This window comes from Cydia splendana, chromosome 21, assembly GCF_910591565.1.
Source record: "Cydia splendana chromosome 21, ilCydSple1.2, whole genome shotgun sequence".
NCBI lineage: Eukaryota > Metazoa > Arthropoda > Insecta > Lepidoptera > Tortricidae > Cydia > Cydia splendana.
The window spans coordinates 13570922-13590780 of NC_085980.1; the positions used below are offsets into that span (position 1 = coordinate 13570922).

The window sequence follows — 19859 nt, forward strand, 5'->3', positions numbered from 1 at the left end:
AAATGTCTGAAACTAAAACAAAAACAACTTTATATCTACTCGTGTATAATAGAACTATAGCTAGACTTATGGAATGACAATTGTTCCCGTAAGAGGGCATGTTACATGCAGGACCTAAATAACTCATATGATACAACCTTGAAGTTCGCTCACGTTGTTTCTTCTTCTTTGTCGTTCCCTCATTACTGAGGATCGTGACCAATAACTATATTGTGATGACCGACAACAACCATTGATCGCGATCAAGGGCTATGTGGGCTGCATGGAACCACATGCTTGTTTTATGGAATCCGACCATCGTGCAGGGGCTCTTCCTCTAGCGCGCTTGCCTTCAACTTGCCCCAATATGATGTCACGTTCGTTGCTGTGGTGTGGCGATCGCATTATGTGCCCAAAGAATCTAAGAGCCGATCAGATTGTTGAGATCACGTTGTTTAAAGCATGCGAAATGAAGTGAAAATCATGCATGGGATGCGCAAATTACTAAGACGATCGTCAAGGTATCAAAATAATAACAAATTCTTAAATTAGAATAATCCTTTACACACGAGCAAATGTAACGAAAAATTATTTTAAGCGACAAATTCATTCTTGTGCCTTACACCATCCACCTTATACCCATGTTAAGTTCTATGTAGTGTGACCACATAATACTTCCGAATATACTCTCCTGGCTTTATTCTCCTCTGTACTTTACATTCTCGTAGATATACACTATAAATATCTACACACTTGTACACTTTACCGTGTTGAGATAGGGTAGAAATTTGTATACATATTACTGAGTTGTTTTTTTTAAGAATAGACGTTAAAAATGTTCGCATTACTAGACACTTAATGGGTTAAGGTTGACTCACGCTAGACTGGGCCGGGGCCGGGCCGGAGCTTCGGCGCTTCGTTTTCTGTGGAAAGCACCACGTGATCACCGATCAGCCGTCATAGAAAATTACGTGTCGGACGCCTCGGCCCGGCACGGCCCGGTCTAGCGTGTCATCCTTTATGGCGACACGCTAGGATACTTATAGTTATTCGGGTACTTAGTTATATTATTTATTGGTTAACCGACCAATTACAAAACCACCTGGATCAGTCACTAAAACGACCTGACTTTAACCTACATTATTTGATCGTGTAATGTTTTCATCTACCCTCGACTGGCTTAACGAGCCATTTGAGGGTAGATTTTGTTTACTTTTATTTAATTACCTAAAGATACAGAGTATAGGAAGTTTCATTAATTGACAGCATCTTTTGTCTTAATGTGAAAGGCTTAAATAAATACCTGTTCGCGTCAGTAGAGTAACTGCATACAAAAAGGTTTACCCAATCTCACGCTAGATGTCGCTGACCCGACCACACAACTAGCTAACGAAATTATTTTTAATATAATGGCTTTATTTGTGAATGTTAATGATTGTTTCATTCTCAAGTAAAGAGACGCCCCCCCCCCACCCCTTTTTGAACGAGTTAGGAGTATAACACTTTAAACTCTCGCGTTTTGTACACATATTTAATTACACAAACGGGTCTACCGCGATATAATTTCATTTTTTTCTTTAACGGGTAGCTGCAATTTAATTGTCTACCCCGAACATTTTTATAAACTAATTTCGGGTAGTTTGGTGTGGTTTTATTAATATCTCCGTTGACATTTGTTGGGACGTCAGTCTTTCCGTGACCACAGCTGGTGAAACTCAGCTGAAACGTCGGAATTAAAGGTAAAAACAATGAAATTATATCGCGGTAGACACGTTTGTGTAATTAAATATGAGTTAGGAGTACATACAATGCCCTTACCAGGATTCGAACCCTGCTGCTGCCTCCTGCTTTGTAGGTAGGGTCACTACCAACTAGGCTAGGAGGTCCAATTGGCACAGAACAAAGGAAACAGCAGGCTCACTGGATTAGGTAATGAGCGGGAGCAATCACGAGCGGTCACTCCGTACCTTGTAATTATGGCTGGTTAGCACGGGAGCTGTGGCGGGAAAAGGTTTGTATTGGCTATGGCTATAGTTTGTTTGTTAGTTAGTTAGTTAAATAGATTTTTTTATCGTTTATTTACTGCAATTTAGACCGAGCTGAATAATCCTTTGGTTAAGTTAATTTGCAAGTTTATATTTATTATTAAAATATTACATTTATTCAAATAAATTTTAATTTCCTACATTGTAACTTCATTTCTTTTTTATCATTTATTTATTGTAATTTAGGAACTAGATAAAACTTTACTAGACTTTTATCCGGTCGATATAAGTCAAGTTTGACGACCGGTCTGGCCTAGTGGGTAGTGACCCTGCCTATGAAGCCGATGGTCCCGGGTTCGAATCCGGGTAAGGGCATTTATTTGTATGATGATACAGATATTTGTTCCTAAGTCATTGTTTTCTATGTATTTAAGTATTTATATATTATATATATCGTTGGCTGAGTACCCACAACACAAGCCTTCTTGAGCTTACCGTGGGGCTTAGTCAATTTGTGTAAAAATGTCCTATAATATGTATTTATTTATAAGTGAAACTAACCGCGAATCATTCAAAACTGTTAGATAAACTTTTGCCTGTGTTTATGTACTTTACTTCAAGTAAGGATGTCTGTACTTAGTTCTGATTACACTGTCGTCTTAAAATTACTGTCTGAACTCCTAGTGGGAGTTGTCTTAGGATCTAGGCTTGTAGTCTCGTCTGTATTAGGCTAAGTTTCTAGAAATAACCTGTATGAAAGCAAATAAACTAGAACTGACTTTGGCCACACCGGCTCATGTCACAATTAACACAGAACAAAGGAAACAGCAGGCTCACTGGATTAGGTAATGAGCGGGAGCAATCACGAGCGGTCACTCCGTACCTTGTAATTATGGCTGGTTAGCACGGGAGCTGTCGCGGGAAACATTGACTAATTTATTAGATTATTTTCGTCATATAGGTACACGCTAAATAACAAAAGTGACCTGCGTTTCGTTCGGCGTTTACCCGAATATACATGCTCAGAAATTCATAAATTGTGACTTCATTTAGTTCCTGTAAACAATAAATGAGCGTAATGTTTGTTTGTGCCTTATGTCGTAAAAATCAATTCCTACTGGCGATATTTTGGGCTGTGCTTGTCATTGTCATAATGGTACGCCGATATTATAGCTAGCTGCGAAATAGCAAGGACACATTACAAATGACTTTATTTATAAAGTGGCCATGCACTTTTGCGGCTTGGTGTACTCAAGCAAAATTATTTATAAAATTTAAAACTGTGCTCACAGTTTTTGCGCTTAACGATATCCGTTTTGTTCAAAAAACCCATTTCACATTGATGCGTAGTTTCCACTCCCAACTCCCGGTCTAAGTCCTGGGGCAGTCATTCTGAATTAGCTCGGTCGAATTGCGGACAATAGACTTCAGACAAAGCCACGTGCACACACTATGGCGTGACGTGTTCTCATTTACCTAAGTAGAGTGGAAAGGACAAAACGGTTATATATAGCACTATATATAGTGACTGCTGGTGCATAATGCTGTCAAAATTACATGCGATAGTCAAGAAGTGTATAACAATGCGTAATAAGTTGTACTCATGATCACTATGAGACAATGATTCTTTTTTATTTATAATCAATATTTAAAAAAAAGAAACTGTGCCCCAGTTTTCCATACAAAACTGTGTGAGTTTTGTGAGAGTACATACAAAATATATTATAAGTGATAATGCGTCACAAATATTTGAGAATTTTTTTCCTTGAAATCAATGGTTCGCATAAATCTGTGTAGAAATAGCTCAAAACTATCAAAAACCTAAATCAATATTATTTAAAAATCTTTAAGTAATCTAAATTTTTTTCTGTTTGCTGTAATGTGTAATTTCGCCACCCAACTCCCGGTCTAAGTCCTGGGGCAGTCATTCTCAATTAACTCGATCGAATTGCGGACAATAGACTTCAGACAAAGCCACGTGCACACACTATGGCGTGACGTGTTCTCATTTACCTAAGTAGAGACGACCAGGAAAGGACAAAACTGTTATAAAGTCACCGGTGCATGATGCTTTCAAAATTTTATTACTTGCGATAGTCAAGTGGACAATAACGGGTCAATTGTACAGTCACCAGCAATAATATGTTACTCTTCGAAGGCCTCAAAAATATGTGACACGTTCTTATGGCTCTACAAATAAGATCGTGTCAGATATTTTGGCGGCCTTCGTTGTGTAACATATTATTGCAGATGACTGTAGTCATAGCCACTATGAGACACTGATATTTTTTTATAATCAATATTAAAAAAGAAACAGTGTCCTCAGTTTTTCATACAAAAACTGTAGTGTGAATTTTGTGACAGTACATACAAAATATAAGTGATAATGCGCCACAAAATTGACAAAAAGTTGAGAAATTATTTCCTTTGAAATCAATGGTTCGTAATTCTGAGTAGAAATAACTCAACACTTATATATTTTCGAAAATGTCCGTCCACTCCCGCAGTAATGTCGCAACAGTAATGTAGCTGAGTTTGACATCCGAACGTCACCATAAAACTAAATGGTCATCTATTTCCAATTTTTGTAAAAGTCAAACTTTGTTTTAAACGCTGCATTCAAATGAAAATACATTTATGTTTACTTCAGCTACATATTTAAGTAAACAAAGGTGAAACAGGTTTCCAGTAAAATATTATTAAAATACTTCCAATATCACACAGAGTAATCCTGTATGGAGTGCACGTTTTATTCAAACTGGAATTTTTCGTCAACATTTCAAAATTATTCAATTATTCGGGAGCGTGTGGACTGGTTAATGTGTTCAACTGTTCATTGTTCAATTACTGGGAGCGGATTCGGACTTAAAAATCTGATCTTGGTTTGATCAAAGAATAAATAATAGTACTAGGTACAGAAGACTCACTCTCTAACAAAGCGCGTCTGTTACGATCAGGACAGATATGGCCGCTAGCTGGCGACAGCGCCACGCGCGGCTTATGGCTAACCACCAAAATTGGTGTGGAACGGATGTACTTTTAGCTACCTGTAGCAAAGCGACGAAATCGTGGAGTGAGCCACGCCTGGTTTGATGTTGATTTTATATGACTCTTACCCGTTGACGTATAATATCTAATTCAGGGCCTCACACACGAATTCGAGCCAATCGTGCAGTCTAACGCAACTAGTTGCGACCATCGCGCGCGTGATGCGAACTAATGAACCAATCGCGTTATCGTGGTGGCATACCGCTGTTCTGGCCCCATTCATGCCACATTCTTATTGCCCGTAAGGCCAGTCCTTAGTTATTATACGTCAATGCTCTTACCTTTACCTTTTCTTTGAATAACTTTTTATGAGGCAAACGAGCAGACGAACTGCCTGATAGTAAGCGATTACCGTCACCCATGGACACCCGCAACTAAACTAAACCCGTTGCTTTGCCAAGAACGTTTTCTTTTTAGTTATGAAAGTATTTACCAATACGTATAAATTATAATTGTACATTATGTATAACGTCATCCGTTGTCTAATACTTATTTACATATTTATTTTACGCTTACTTAATTCATAAAAGCTACACCAAATACTTCATTATTTTTTAAAACAATAAAAGTGATCTTTGACACTTAAAAAAAGGTTAAAAGGTATATTATTCTAACAATGATTAACGATTTCATCGCGTCAATGGCATACGAGTGTCAACAATTAACATTTAGTTTAATAATATCCATTTTAAATACAGTTTCATTGTGATATAGGCCCTTTATCAACTAAAGCAATTTGCTTGTTTATTATGGAGTCTAGAGAATGCGAAAACATGTTTTAAATGTATGTAAATAATAGTGTTTTTGACTTAACATTCGCGGACTCTGAGAGAGGAAAAATATAGATGTTTGTTTAAATATTATTTAATGGTGAAAAAAAAGTAGGTACAAGAACATGACTTGATGTAAAAGTATTATCTTTAACAATAATGTTAAATTAAACAAAGAATAAAGGCAGTTATTAATTCTAAAATACATACTTACATAGGTAATTTAGATATTTATTTATACAAAAAAAAATGCTGTGTTAAGTTGTATTTATAATCTCTAGTTTTAATATGACCGGTTATAATTATTTTAGGTATGTTTTTATGAATAAGTACGTAATTTATACATATGCATTGAACATAACGAAACATACGTCATCATCATCATTCAGCCTATACATATACGTCCCACTGCTGGGCACAGGCCTCCTCTCACTCGCAAGAGGGCTTGGGCTATAGTCCCCACGCTGGCCCAATGCGGATTTGGAAACATACGTATACCTACATAATTATTATGTCAAAATTTCAACTGTCTATCAATTACAATTACCAATTAAGTTTGTTTTATTTACGTTAAATAAACACGTTGTTTCCCAGATCGTGATTGTAATTATATTACCTTGGTAATCATAATATCATGATATTATCTATATTCTTATGATCGGTCGGACAGTCTAATAAAGATAAACATTTTAATATGATACTGACCAATATTTCTTTATTAAGTTTCTTCATAATATAGAGGACTTAGATTGCCATATTGATTGACAGTTCATAGAAAATCGAGCGATGGAAAATTTGATATATTATCTGAAGGTCTACCGCGTAACACGGAAATCGAAAATTCGTTATTTGCCTCTCTATCGCTCTTGCACATTCGAACTGTAGAGAGGTAGATAAAAAAAAACGATTTTCGTTTTTCGTGGCTGGGCTTCCAGTCCGTTCTATTTTGAAGGTGTACCCAAAGGTGAAAAAAACCAGTATTATTACTTATAGAATAATTCCCAAACAGGGGTTTTAACTAAATGGACAGAAAGTGCAAAAAAAAAACATATAATGAATAGGTAATAATAATGAAGTGGAGATAATGAAGAAACCTGGTCTTCAACAGAAGAACATGATGTCACGATCCTCAGTATTGAGGGAGCGACTGAAGAAGAATCAATACCCAAGAAAGGTTCTTGGGTGAAATTAATTCTGGTTTGACTACTTTACATTCCTCATTTAAATAAAACTACTTACGAAATGAGATTTCGTGAAAGCCTAAAGGTACACATAGAATTGATTCTAGGCTGTCGAAGGCGATAGGATATTTTTAGCACTTAAAGGACCCCGGACCTAAAGTATGGAAAATGTGGTTTAATTAAATATCTTGAGATTTTGATATGTTATAGATTTCAGAGTCCTGAACAAAAGTCTCTAGGGGTGCTATTAAGTATTAGTACTTTAACGTTGAATAACATATACATTTGAAGTTGGTTGAATATAGGTTTGAAGTTGACATTGCAGTCATTTTATCTTTCTTTAAGGCCGTTCCCTGAGCCAGAAATGTAAAAATACCCCAATAATTATCCTATTTTTCTAAGAAACGGTGATATTTGTAGACGTGGGAAAAATAAATATAATTCTTGATTATATTATCTTTAATAACACAGCTTTCGATACACGATTCATAACACTTCGCTCGATACAATTTATTCCCAAAGTAACCTCCAATTCGAATTTTTACTCCAACTTTACTCGTTTCTTTACTATGTGACACTATGAAACAAAAAAAGGAGAAAAATCAATCATAAGTATAACAGTAATTTGACAGCTTTAGAAAAACGATAATTAGAGGCAATATTTTTAAAATAAATAAACATCAACTAATTCTATCGTAACAAAATATCGACTCCGGCCTGCATGCTCTATCTCCGTCCGTCTTTCGAAATGAGACAGTGATGGCTGAGCGCTCGTGCCAGACGGACCTGTACTAGGTGTCCCCAAAACAAATATAAGATTTACTTATAAAAACTGTGCTGTGTTGTGTGTCCTAGTGATATACCGTGTGCACCAAAACCTTTAAGTTATAATGGGTAACAAGCAATTGAATAAAAAGAAGACATCTCGAAAAAGACAACTCGGAAGATTCCAACAAACAATGGAACTAACGTAAGTAAAAATGTATATTTATTACACAGTGAAATACGTAATTATTACTTAATTTAATATATACTTGATCGTACTAATTAGTAATCCATATAACTTGAAACATTCTAAAAATTAATAATCGCTCCATCTACCGGTAAACATTGTCATCATCTAAATAGCTTAAAAGGATATCGCGATTCGCGACGAAGTTTACACCACGCGGCACTAGCGCCGTTGCCTTGCACGGCAAAGACAGAAAACATTGCCGTCTATGTGTGCGTCTCCGTGAGTCGTAGTTGGTCGTAGTTACGCGGTTGCGGTGTAGTGGGCCTTCCTATAAATACGAGCACACAGTGATACATGTAACGCACACAATTAGACGCATAAAGCGTTCTTTTAGCAATCCATCCACCTATCGAGGGTTCGAACCTCAGCTCGTGATTTGTCATGCGTCTAAACTTTTTACTTTTTTGTCTTTCTAGGAAAAGAAGAAAATTGGATAATTTCACAGCCGAACATGGTACTATATCTTTAGACTACATCGAGTGAGTATAATTATTTGACTTGTGCTTTTTAGCCCTACCTACGTAACACAATACACTACTACAATTTATCTTTATTTACAGACTGCAAAATATGGAAATGGAATCTCCGATTTCATCAACCACTGACATTCAAAGTAACGAGTAAGTTCTAATTCTAATTGTGGCATTATCTATGAAAAGGGACCTTATTGTCTATGGCGCTTACGACGCACTGCGTCGCACGGCGTGGTATTTATATCAGAGCATCGTTAATAATGGCGGAAGCGCCATCGACAATAAGGTCCCTTTTCATAGATAACGTCACAAATACCTACCTACTCAAGTACTCACAGCGGCGGCGTACGAAAAGACCTTAGTTAGATTTAGATACCTACTGTTTTCCTATCAGTGCAGATGCTTATATCTTTTTATGAATTGAATTGATATTCTCAATTATTTGGACATATTTTGTACTTATTTTCCTAGATGGCTATTAGTAGTATTAGTACTACCTACTTAGCAAATGTTCGCCGAAAACTAAATAAAATGTCGCCAATCAATAATATCGTACGAGATACATTGCCCTCATCAGTTATTTGATATTCTCCAAGAGGTACTTAATTTAAAAAAACCGGCCAAGTGCAAGTTGGATTCGCACACGCAGGGTTCCGTACCATTATGCAAAAAACGGCAAAAATCACGTTTGTTGCATAACTATTTATTTTATTCTGTTTTTAGTATTTGTTGTTATAGCGGCGATAGAAATTCAATCATCTGTGAAATTTTAAACTGTCTAGCTACCACGGTTCATGAGATACAGCCTGATGACAGACGGACAGACGGACGGACGGACAGCGAAGTCTTAGTAATAGGGTCCCGTTTTTACCCTTTGGGTACGGAACCCTAAAAATGTACACTGATAGAATGTAATAGGGTTGCCTGAGTAAGTCCCGGAAATTAAAATCCCGGGATTTACCGATTGTCCGTACTTTCGTTATTCTTTTACGTATTTTTTAATGAACTGGTAGTTATTTTATATTATACCTACCCTACACAATAGTAAATGATTTCCTTTTCTTGAGCGTGTTGACCGATTTTTTATTTTAATAAAACTAATAATCTTGGGCAATTATTTCCATTTTCAATTTCTCATTTACCTGTGATAGAGCATTTTTAGGGTTCTGTAGCCAAATGGCAAAAAACGGAACCCTTAAGGATTCGTCATGTCTGTCTGTCTGTCCGTCCGTATATACAGCCACTTTTTTCTGAAACTATAAGAACTATAGGTACTGTTGAAACTTGGATTTTCCAACAAAAATAGAAAAAAACAATACATTTTGGGGGTTCCCCATACTTATAACTGAAACTCAACATTTTTTTTTGCATCAATCCCATACGTGTGGGGTATTTATGGATAGGTCTTCAAAAAATATATTGAGGTTTTTGATATCATTTTTTTCTAAACTCAATAGTTTGCGCGAGAGACCACCTCCAAAGTGGTAAAATGTGTGTCCTTTAACTTATAAAATAAGAGAATGATAAAATAAAAAAAAATATATATGATGTACATTACCATGCAAACTTCCACCGAAAATTGGTTTGAACGAGATCTAGTAAGCAGTTTTTTTAATACTTACGTCATAAACCGCAATTTTATTATGTTACTTGCTAGATGTTACTATTTGGCTACTTTGTTGCTACAAAGTATTTGACGCCGACTGTACCTGTAACCAGCACAATGGTTTATTTACTTTCAAGTAGTTTTCTCCATTGTCATCACTTGTTATAATATAGGTACCTACATAAAAATTTTGAAATTAGTCTGTCTCACTTTTCGAAATAACTGCATTTCTGGAATGCTGCGTTTTGCGGGTCCATGATCAATTTATGAAATAGTAATGGACTAATTTATAAATTGAGTGATGTTGTAAAGAAATGACTGGCTGCTACAATTCTTCGACCGACAGATTTGTCCGGATGCTTAATGAGAGGCAAAATGTGGCTGTTATTGTTCATCATCACTTGATGATAAAAAATAGTGCGAAAAATAGTTGACATGAGTTGCGTATTACCTATTCTCACATGTATCGTACAACGTTTTACAGTACATATAGCCCTATAGGTTAACTGGAAGAGATCCCTCAAAGGGATAAGTTCGCCTTTGTACTTCTTGCTAATTGTATGTTATTTTTAATATGTCTTTTTGTACAATAAAGAGTTTACTACTACTACTAGCCCTTTAAATATTTGACATAGTTACGTAATGTGTGTGTGCATTATCGCACTAGTGCGGTAAAGTCCATATGTGCTGTAAAACATCATACATTTATTTAATTTTGGTTTTGACAGTGAGGCGACCGGCTCAAACATTTTGAACCCACGCATTGCACAGGTGGATGACACTTATCGGGTTCCTAGTATATTAGAGGAAGAAGATACCCATGAGGTAGGTGATTCATGCTAATTATGCTTATTGATTGTAGAGCAGAGAACAATTTTACCTTTTGTACTAACTACCTAGCTAGAATAACATTGTTTCAACTTCGTGTGCCAGAATTCCATCGCAAATTGATTTATCACACGATTCGTAGTCATTATACAGGGTCTTACTTTTATTTCTCTCGTTGGTTCTTTACCACCGGTGCTTTATATGTACAGTCGACGTCAAATATATGTATACATTTTTTACCTTATTACAAAGGAGTATGCTGCAATAGGTACATATCTTTGACGTCGACTGTACATGATGTGACAAATTGTAAATGCTAACACATACAATATATTTTATTTTCAGTTACAAATATCGTTCAATGTGGAAGAAGAGCTTCCTGACAAAACCGTCGGTCGAAGAATTGTCGCAGTTAGTTACCATTCGATTCGATTCCTCGCATTTTATCCAATAAAAGATTGTATGGAAACTATATACATAAACGCAATATTTCACCGACAAAATCGCAATTTTCTTGTTTTGTTCATACTTCAAGATGGACTCTTTGTGACCTTGACGTCACGGTCACATATCGTTTTGTTCGGGGCGTTTCGCGAGTGAAGTACTGTCGGACTTTGACTATCATTTCTGACTTTTGTATTCCTTTAATGCAATGGATCCCATATAGACTTTTGATCCTAAAGACAAACCTGATCGATTGATACCATAAATGAAAATTAGTCATCTATTATCGATAAGTATATATGTTTTTCTTCATCAAATTATCAATAATTTTCATTTTTTAGATTGTTCCCTCTATAAACTCGTAATAGTCTACCTTGGTGCCAAATAGGGAATGCAAATCAGTTATTTTTTGTATGGAAATAATCGGTTATTAACCGAAACCGCGGTTATTTCCATACAAAAAATAACCGATTTGCATTCCTTAGTGCCAAATTTCAAGTTTCTAGGTCAGCTCGAAGTGGGTTAGGTTTTTGATCTATTAGTCAGTCAGTCACAAAAATGCCGGTTTTAAAACGTTAATTTATGAATAACTGTTAGAGCTACGTTTACGAAATTTTGTATTCTAGACAAGATAAGGGGCTTGAATAAATGTGCAAAATTGCATGTGAGTAGGTAAAAATGGTAATAAAATTATCAATAGGAAGGATCAAGAAGTTGTTGCAGCCAGAATTAAGAATTTACCAAGGAGAGGACATGTCACTATCATATTTTAATTCATTTTAAAATGTCATTCAGATTATCAATAAGAGTTTCTTATACCGTATTCGAATTAAAAGAAATATTTTATTAATAACACAATTCTCTCTAGTTTTTGCTCGTATTTAGTATACAACTAACTAATTATTCGTATAAAATTATTTATCGTAGAAACACTCGTATAGTTTCAAAATAAGCTATTTTATTTTGTTGGCATTGTCAAACCCATTGACTATTTTTGTTTTGCTTTAATATATGGTCAGTCGTAAAAGTATTAGCGTCAGCAATGGATTTATATAATGTATTTCTTTAAAAAACATGATATTTCATGCTAAGTAACAGAAAACAGTCAAATATTGTACCGGAAATATTAGTCCCGAAAATCCCGAAAGTACCGGGAATTTAATTTTGAAATCCCGGTTCTTTGCTTGGCTCTAAATCCCGGGAATTCCCGGTACTTTCGGTACCGGTATTTCCCGGGAGCAAACCCTAGTATGTAGGACTGTAGGTACTGTAAAACGTTGTACGATACATGTGCCAATAGGTAATTCGCAACTCGTGTCGATTCAAAACACTCCCTTCGGTCGTGTTCGAATTTATCGCCACTCGTTTCGATTTTCCTATTTGCCGCACTTGTAAACGTAATGTAGGTAAGTACTATTACAATATGGTGCTACTTTACCGCATTAGTGCGATAATTAGCACATTACGTAACTATGTCGAAAATTTAAAGGGCCATATTATGTACTGTAAAACGTTGTATGATACATGTGCGAATTACCTATTTTTCGCACTTGTACCGGTATGCCCTAATTAGGGTTCCGTACCCAAAGAGTAAAACGGGACCCTATTACTAAGACTTCGCTGTCCGTCCGTCCGTCCGTCCGTTCGTCCGTCTGTCACCAGGCTGTATCTCACGAACCGTGATAGCTAGACAGTTGAAATTTTCACAGATGATGTATTTCTGTTGCCGCTATAACAACAAATACTAAAAACAGAATAAAATAAAGATTTAAATGGGGCTCCCATACAACAAACGTGATTTTTGACCAAAGTTAAGCAACGTCGGGAGTGGTCAGTATTTGGATGGGTGACCGTTTTTTTTTTTGCTTTTTTTTTGTTTTTTTTTTTGCATTATGGTACGGAACCCTTCGTGCGCGAGTCCGACTCGCACTTGCCCGGTTTTTTTTTAATAAATATCGATGATATACCTGCACAGTATACCTAATAAATAATGATATTATAGAAAACTTGCAGTCATTAATTTGTTTAAATATAAACTGTATTTACACCCTCATAATTAAATATTATTTAAATAAGAGTTGACTTCATTAAAATGAATATTTAATTTGCACTGTTTCATTTATTTTTCCAATTTAACTTTAACGCCATCTATGAGATGCAGCATGCTTTTTTTCAGTATTTAGTAATACGTTTTACAAATCAGTGTCCTGTTAGTTCATTTAAGTCGCTACTTCTTGCGTGGCGCTGTTGTATCGTCATTGTATCTAGGGGCGGGATGGGTGGGGTGAGGGGAGGCTCGATTGTAGATTTAATAGGGTTTACAGGCGTACAATTAACAGTGTGAGCGATGACGGTACAGTCATCAGCAATAGTATCTTAGACAACTAGGGCCGCAAAAATATATGACGCGCTCTTATTGCGCTCCAAATAAGAACGTGTCACATATTTTTGCGGCCCTAGTTGTGTAAGATACTATTGCTGATGACTGTACAAGCAAATCTGGGAAAAGTTTATTTTAAACAACTTGTTCTAACTTGAGCTCGATTCAAATTTATCGACTTGTTACGGTTTATATCTTATACTTATACAAAAAAAAATACAAAAAAGTTTATTTACAAATTTAGGTAATATACAAAAATATAACTATGTATATCCGTCAGAGACCAAACTAGGCTGAGCCTGTATCTTGGCCATCTGATCTGCGAGTGTGGTTACCAATGTGCAATTTTAAGATAGGTGACTTGATAGTTAAATGTCTGAAACTAAAACAAAACCAACCTTATATCTACTCGTGTATAATAGAACTATAGCTAGACTTATGGAATGACAATTGTTCCCGTAAGAGGGCATGTTACATGCAGGACCCAAATTACTTATATGATACGACCTTGAAATTCGCTCACGTTGTTTCTTCTTCTTTGTCGTTCCCTCATTACTGAGGATCGTGACCAATAACTATATTGTGATGACCGACAACAACCATTGATCGCGATCAAGGGCTATGTGGGCTGCATGGAACCACATGCTTGTTTTATGGAATCCGACCATCGTGCAGGGGCTCTTCCTCTAGCGCGCTTGCCTTCAACTTGCCCCAATATGATGTCACGTTCGAGGCTGTGGTGTGGCGATCGCATTATGTGCCCAAAGAATCTAAGAGCCGATCAGATTGTTGAGATCACGTTGTTTAAAGCATGCGAAATGAAGTGAAAATCATGCATGGGATGCGCAAATTACTAAGACGATCGTCAAGGTATCAAAATAATAACAAATTCTTAAATTAGAATAATCCTTTACACACGAGCAAATGTAACGAAAAATTATTTTAAGCGACAAATTCATTCTTGTGCCTTACACCAACCACCTTATACCCATGTTAAGTTCTATGTAGTGTGACCACATAATACTTCCGAATATACTCTCCTGGCTTCATTCTCCTCTAGTGTACTTTACATTCTCGTAGATACACCATAAATATCTACACACTTGTAAACCTTACCGTATTGAGATAGGGTAGAAACTTGGATACATATTAATGAATTGTTTGTTTTAAGAATAGACTAGCGACATAGCGCTGGTAGCCTAGCGGTAAGAGCGTGCGACTTTCAATCCGGAGGTCGCGGGTTCAAACCCCGGCTCGTACCTTCCAATGAGTTTTTCGGAACTTATGTACGAAATATCAGTTGATATTTACCAGTCGCTTTTCGGTGAAGGAAAACATCGTGAGGAAACCGGACTAATCCCAATAAGGCCTAGTATCCCCTCTGGGTTGGAAGGTTAGATGGCAGTCGCTTCCGTAAAAACTAGTGCTTACGTCAATTCTTGGGATTAGTTGTCAAGCGGACCCCAGGCTCCCATGAGCCGTGGCAACATGCCGGTATAACGCGAGGAAGAAGAAGAAGATACTCTCCTGTCTTCATTCTCCTCAAGTGTACTTTACATTCTCGTATAATTATACACCATAAACATCTACACACTTGTAAACCTTACCGTATTGAGATAGGGTAGAAATTTGTATACATATTAATGAATTGTTTGTTTTAAGAATAGACGTTAAGAATGTTCGCATTACTAGACTCTAATGGGTTAAGGTTGACTCACGCTAGACTGGGCCGGGGCGGAGCTTCCGGCGCTTCGTTTTCTATGGAAAGATTGGAAAGTACCACGTGATCACCCATCAGCCGACATAGAAAATGACATGTCAGACGCCTCGGACCGGTCTAGCGTCAGTCACCCTTTATGGCAGTAGGGTAACGAATAGGAGACTTGTAGTCTGTATCTTTATTAGGTATTTAAATAACTAAACAAACAATTTGTACATTTTCGGGTAGTTATAACATTTATTGGTTAACCGACCAATTACAAAATAGGGTGGGTCATTTTTACTTTTTTTTAATTTAATAGGGGGCACAATTAAAAAAAGGTGCCATTTGGTAATTAATTATTGCACGTATTTTTATTTTATTTTTAGCTTTAATTTTACTGCCTCCGGATTGTAGTCAAAAGTTTTTGTTATGTATGGACATTATGAAAAAAAATGTTTCTTTTTGAGTATTTTTTTATTTATTTATTGGCTCTGAACCTTTACCATGCTATTTCGAGCTAATAATGGTATAACTTTTTAGCTAAAGTTTGAATAAAGAGACGATACATAAATATACTCCGCAGACCATACAAAATATAATAATATTTATACGAAAACTTTGAAATGGATCCGGAGGCAGAAAATGAATTCCGATTACAGAATAATTTGAAATACTGTATATTGGCTAACTAATACTTTTTTTTTCTCCATACACGAGTGACCCACCCTATTACAAAACCGCCTGTATCAGTCGCTGAACGACCTGACTTTAACTGACATTATTTCATCGTGTAATGTTTTCATCTACTCGTTGAGCCAGTTGAGGGTAATTTTTTTACTTTTATTTAAATACCTAAAGATACAAAGTATAGGAATTATCATAATTTACATCTTTTGTCTTAATGTGAAAGGCTTAAATAAATACCTGTTCGCGTCAGTAGGGTAACTACATACAAAAAGGTTTACCAAATCTCACGCTAGATGTCGCTGACCCGACCACACAACTAGCTAACGAAATTCTTATCGAGTTCGTATATAAGGTGTGAAAATTATTTTTAATATAATGGCTTTATTTGTGAATGTTAATGATTGTTTCATTCTCAAGTAAAGAGGCGCCCCCCTTTTTGAACGAGTTAGGAGTACATACAATGCCCTTACCAGGATTCGAACCCTGGTAGAGACACTACCCAACTAGGCTAGGAGGTCCAATTGGCACAGAACAAAGGAAACAGCAGGCTCACTGGATTAGGTAATGAGCGGGAGCAATCACGAGCGGTCACTCCGTACCTTGTAATTATGGCTGGTTAGCACGGGAGCTGTCGCGGGAAAAGGTTTGTATACCGGGTGTGGCCTGTAATACGAGCAAATAATTAAAACATAGATTGTACTCCTCAAACGGTGACACTTTTGTTCAACAACTTTTAAAAATTATGAAGTATTTAGACTCCCTATTTTTCATACAAAATAAATATTATCTTCAATGGACGCCATCGCCACGCCATATCATTGTGATAGACGTTGCTTGTCAAGTTGTCACGCCTTAAACATAACAAAATTCGCAATACATTGCGTCTTAGAATAAACTTTAAAGTGTATTAAAATCACACCGCAATTTATTTTTAAAAGACGCTGAACAAATGTTGGTCAATATGAGGAGTACAGCCTGCAGTTTAATTTTTTGCTCATGTTGTTACAGGCCACACACGGTATGACTATTGTTTGTTTGTTAGTTAGTTAAATAGTTTGATATTTTTTTTATCGTTTATTTACTGGAATTTAGGCCGAGCTGAATAATCCTTTGGTTTAGTTAATTTGCAAGTTTATATTAATCATTAAAATATTACATTTATTCAAATAAATTTTAATTTCCTACATTGTTAAACTTCATTTCTTTTGTATCATTTATTTATTGTAATTTAGGAACTAGATAAAACTTTACTAGACTTTTATCCGGTCGATATAAGTCAAGTTTGACGACCGGTCTGGCCTAGTGGGTAGTGACCCTGCCTATGAAGCCGATGGTCCCGGGTTCGAATCCTAGTAAGGGCATGTATTTGTATGATGATACAGATATTTGTTCCTGAGTCATGGTTGTTTTCTATGTATTTAAGTATTTATATATTATATATATCGTTGTCAGAGTACCCACAACACAAGCCTTCTTGAGCTTACCGTGGGGCTTAGTCAATTTGTGTAAATATGTCCTATAATATTTATTTATTTATAAGTGAAACTAACCGTGAATCATTCAAAACTGTTAGATAAACTTTTGCCTGTATTTATGTACTTTAATTTAAGTAAGGATGTCTGTATTTAGTTCTGATTACACTGTCGTCTTAAAATTACTGTCTGAACTCCTAGTGGGAGTTGTCTTAGGATCTAGGACTAGGACTAGGTTGCGGAAGAGTACTTCGGCGTTCCTGGGACCTCGCCATATGGCAGCGAGTCGGCAACAGAGGGGTTTTAGTGGGTAAACCTGGGGTCTCATTAGCCCACAACAGGGATTCCCACATAACCATCCCGGCCCGTCCCCGCGCTGGGTGGTATGCGTAAAGCATTTCCCCTCTTAAAAAAAAAATGATCTAGGCGTGTAGTCTCGTCTGTATTAGGCTAAGTTGCTAGAAATAACCTGTATGAAAGCAAATAAACTATAACTGACTTTGGCCATACCGGCTCATGTCACAATTGACACAGAACAAAGGAAACAGCAGGCTCAATGGATTAGGTAATGAGCGGGAGCAATCACGAGCGGTCACTCCGTACCTTGTAATTATGGCTGGTTAGCACGGGAGCTGTCGCGGGAAACATTGACTAATTTATTAGATTATTATCGTCATATAGGTACACGTTAATTAACAAAAGTGACCTGCGTTTCGTTCGGCGTTTACCCGAATATACGTGCTCAGAAATTCATAAATTGTCTCTTCATTTAGTTCCTGTAAACAATAAATGAGCGTAATGTTTGTTTGTGCCTTATGTCGTAAAAATCAATTCCTACTGGCGATATTTTGGGCTGTGCTTGTCATTGTCATAATGGTACGCCGATATTATAGCTAGCTGCGAAATAGCAAGGACACATTACGAATGACTTTATTTATAAAGTGGCCATGCACTTTTGCGGCTTGGTGTACTCAAGCAAAATTATTTATAAAATTTAAAACTGTGCTCACAGTTTTTGCGCTTGACGATATCCGTTTTGTTCAAAAAACCCTTCACATTGATGCGTAGTTTCCACTCCCAACTCCCGGTCTAAGTCCTGGGGCAGTCGCTCTGAATTAGCTCGGTCGAATTGCGGACAATAGACTTCAGACAAAGCCACGTGCACACACTATGGCGTGACGTGTTCTCATTTACCTAAGTAGAGTGGAAAGGACAAAACGGTTATATATAGCACTATACGTATATAGTAACTGCTGGTGCATAATGCTGTCAAAATTACATGCGATAGTCAAGAAGTGTATAACAATGCGTAAGTTGTACTCATGATCACTATGAGACACTGATTCTTTTTTATTTATAATCAATATTAAAAAAAAAGAAACTGTGCCCCAGTTTTCCATACAAAACTGTGTGAGTTTTGTGAGAGTACATACAAAATATATTATAAGTGATAATGCGTCACAAATATTTGAGAATTTTTTTCCTTGAAATCAATGGTTCGCATAAATCTGTCTAGAAATAGCTCAAAACTATCAAAAATCTAAATCAATATTATTTAAAAATCTTTAAGTAATCTAAATTTTTTTTTGTTTGCTGTAATGTGTAATTTCGCCACCCAACTCCCGGTCTAAGTCCTGGGGCAGTCATTCTCAATTAACTCGATCGAATTGCGGACAATAGACTTCAGACAAAGCCACGTGCACACACTATGGCGTGACGTGTTCTCATTTACCTAAGTAGAGACGACCAGGAAAGGACAAAACTGTTATAAAGTCACCGGTGCATGATGCTTTCAAAATTTTATTACTTGCGATAGTCAAGTGGACAATAACGGGTCAATTGTACAGTCACCAGCAATAATATGTTACTCTTCGAAGGCCTCAAAAATATGTGACACGTTCTTATGGCTCTACAAATAAGATCGTGTCAGATATTTTGGCGGCCTTCGTTGTGTAACATATTATTGCAGATGACTGTAGTCATAGCCACTATGAGACACTGATATTTTTTTATAATCAATATTAAAAAAGAAACAGTGTCCCCAGTTTTTCATACAAAAACTGTAGTGTGAATTTTGTGACAGTACATACAATATATAAGTGATAATGCGCCACAAAATTGACAAAAAATTTAGAAATTATTTCTTTGAAATTAATGGTTCGTAATTCTGAGTAGAAATAACTCAAAATCTTAAATATTTTCGAAAAGGTCCGTCCATTCCCGCAGTAATGTCGCAACAGTAATGCAGCTGAGTTTGACATCCGAACGTCACCTTAAAACTAAATGGTC

At 36.4% G+C, this 19859-nt stretch overlaps 1 protein-coding gene across 1 annotated transcript in view; it reads right to left on the reverse strand.

Annotated features, from left to right (window-relative positions):
* Positions 1-19859, reverse strand: part of LOC134801050 (uncharacterized) — a 230117-nt gene that overhangs the window by 126014 nt on the left and 84244 nt on the right. The window lies entirely within an intron of this gene.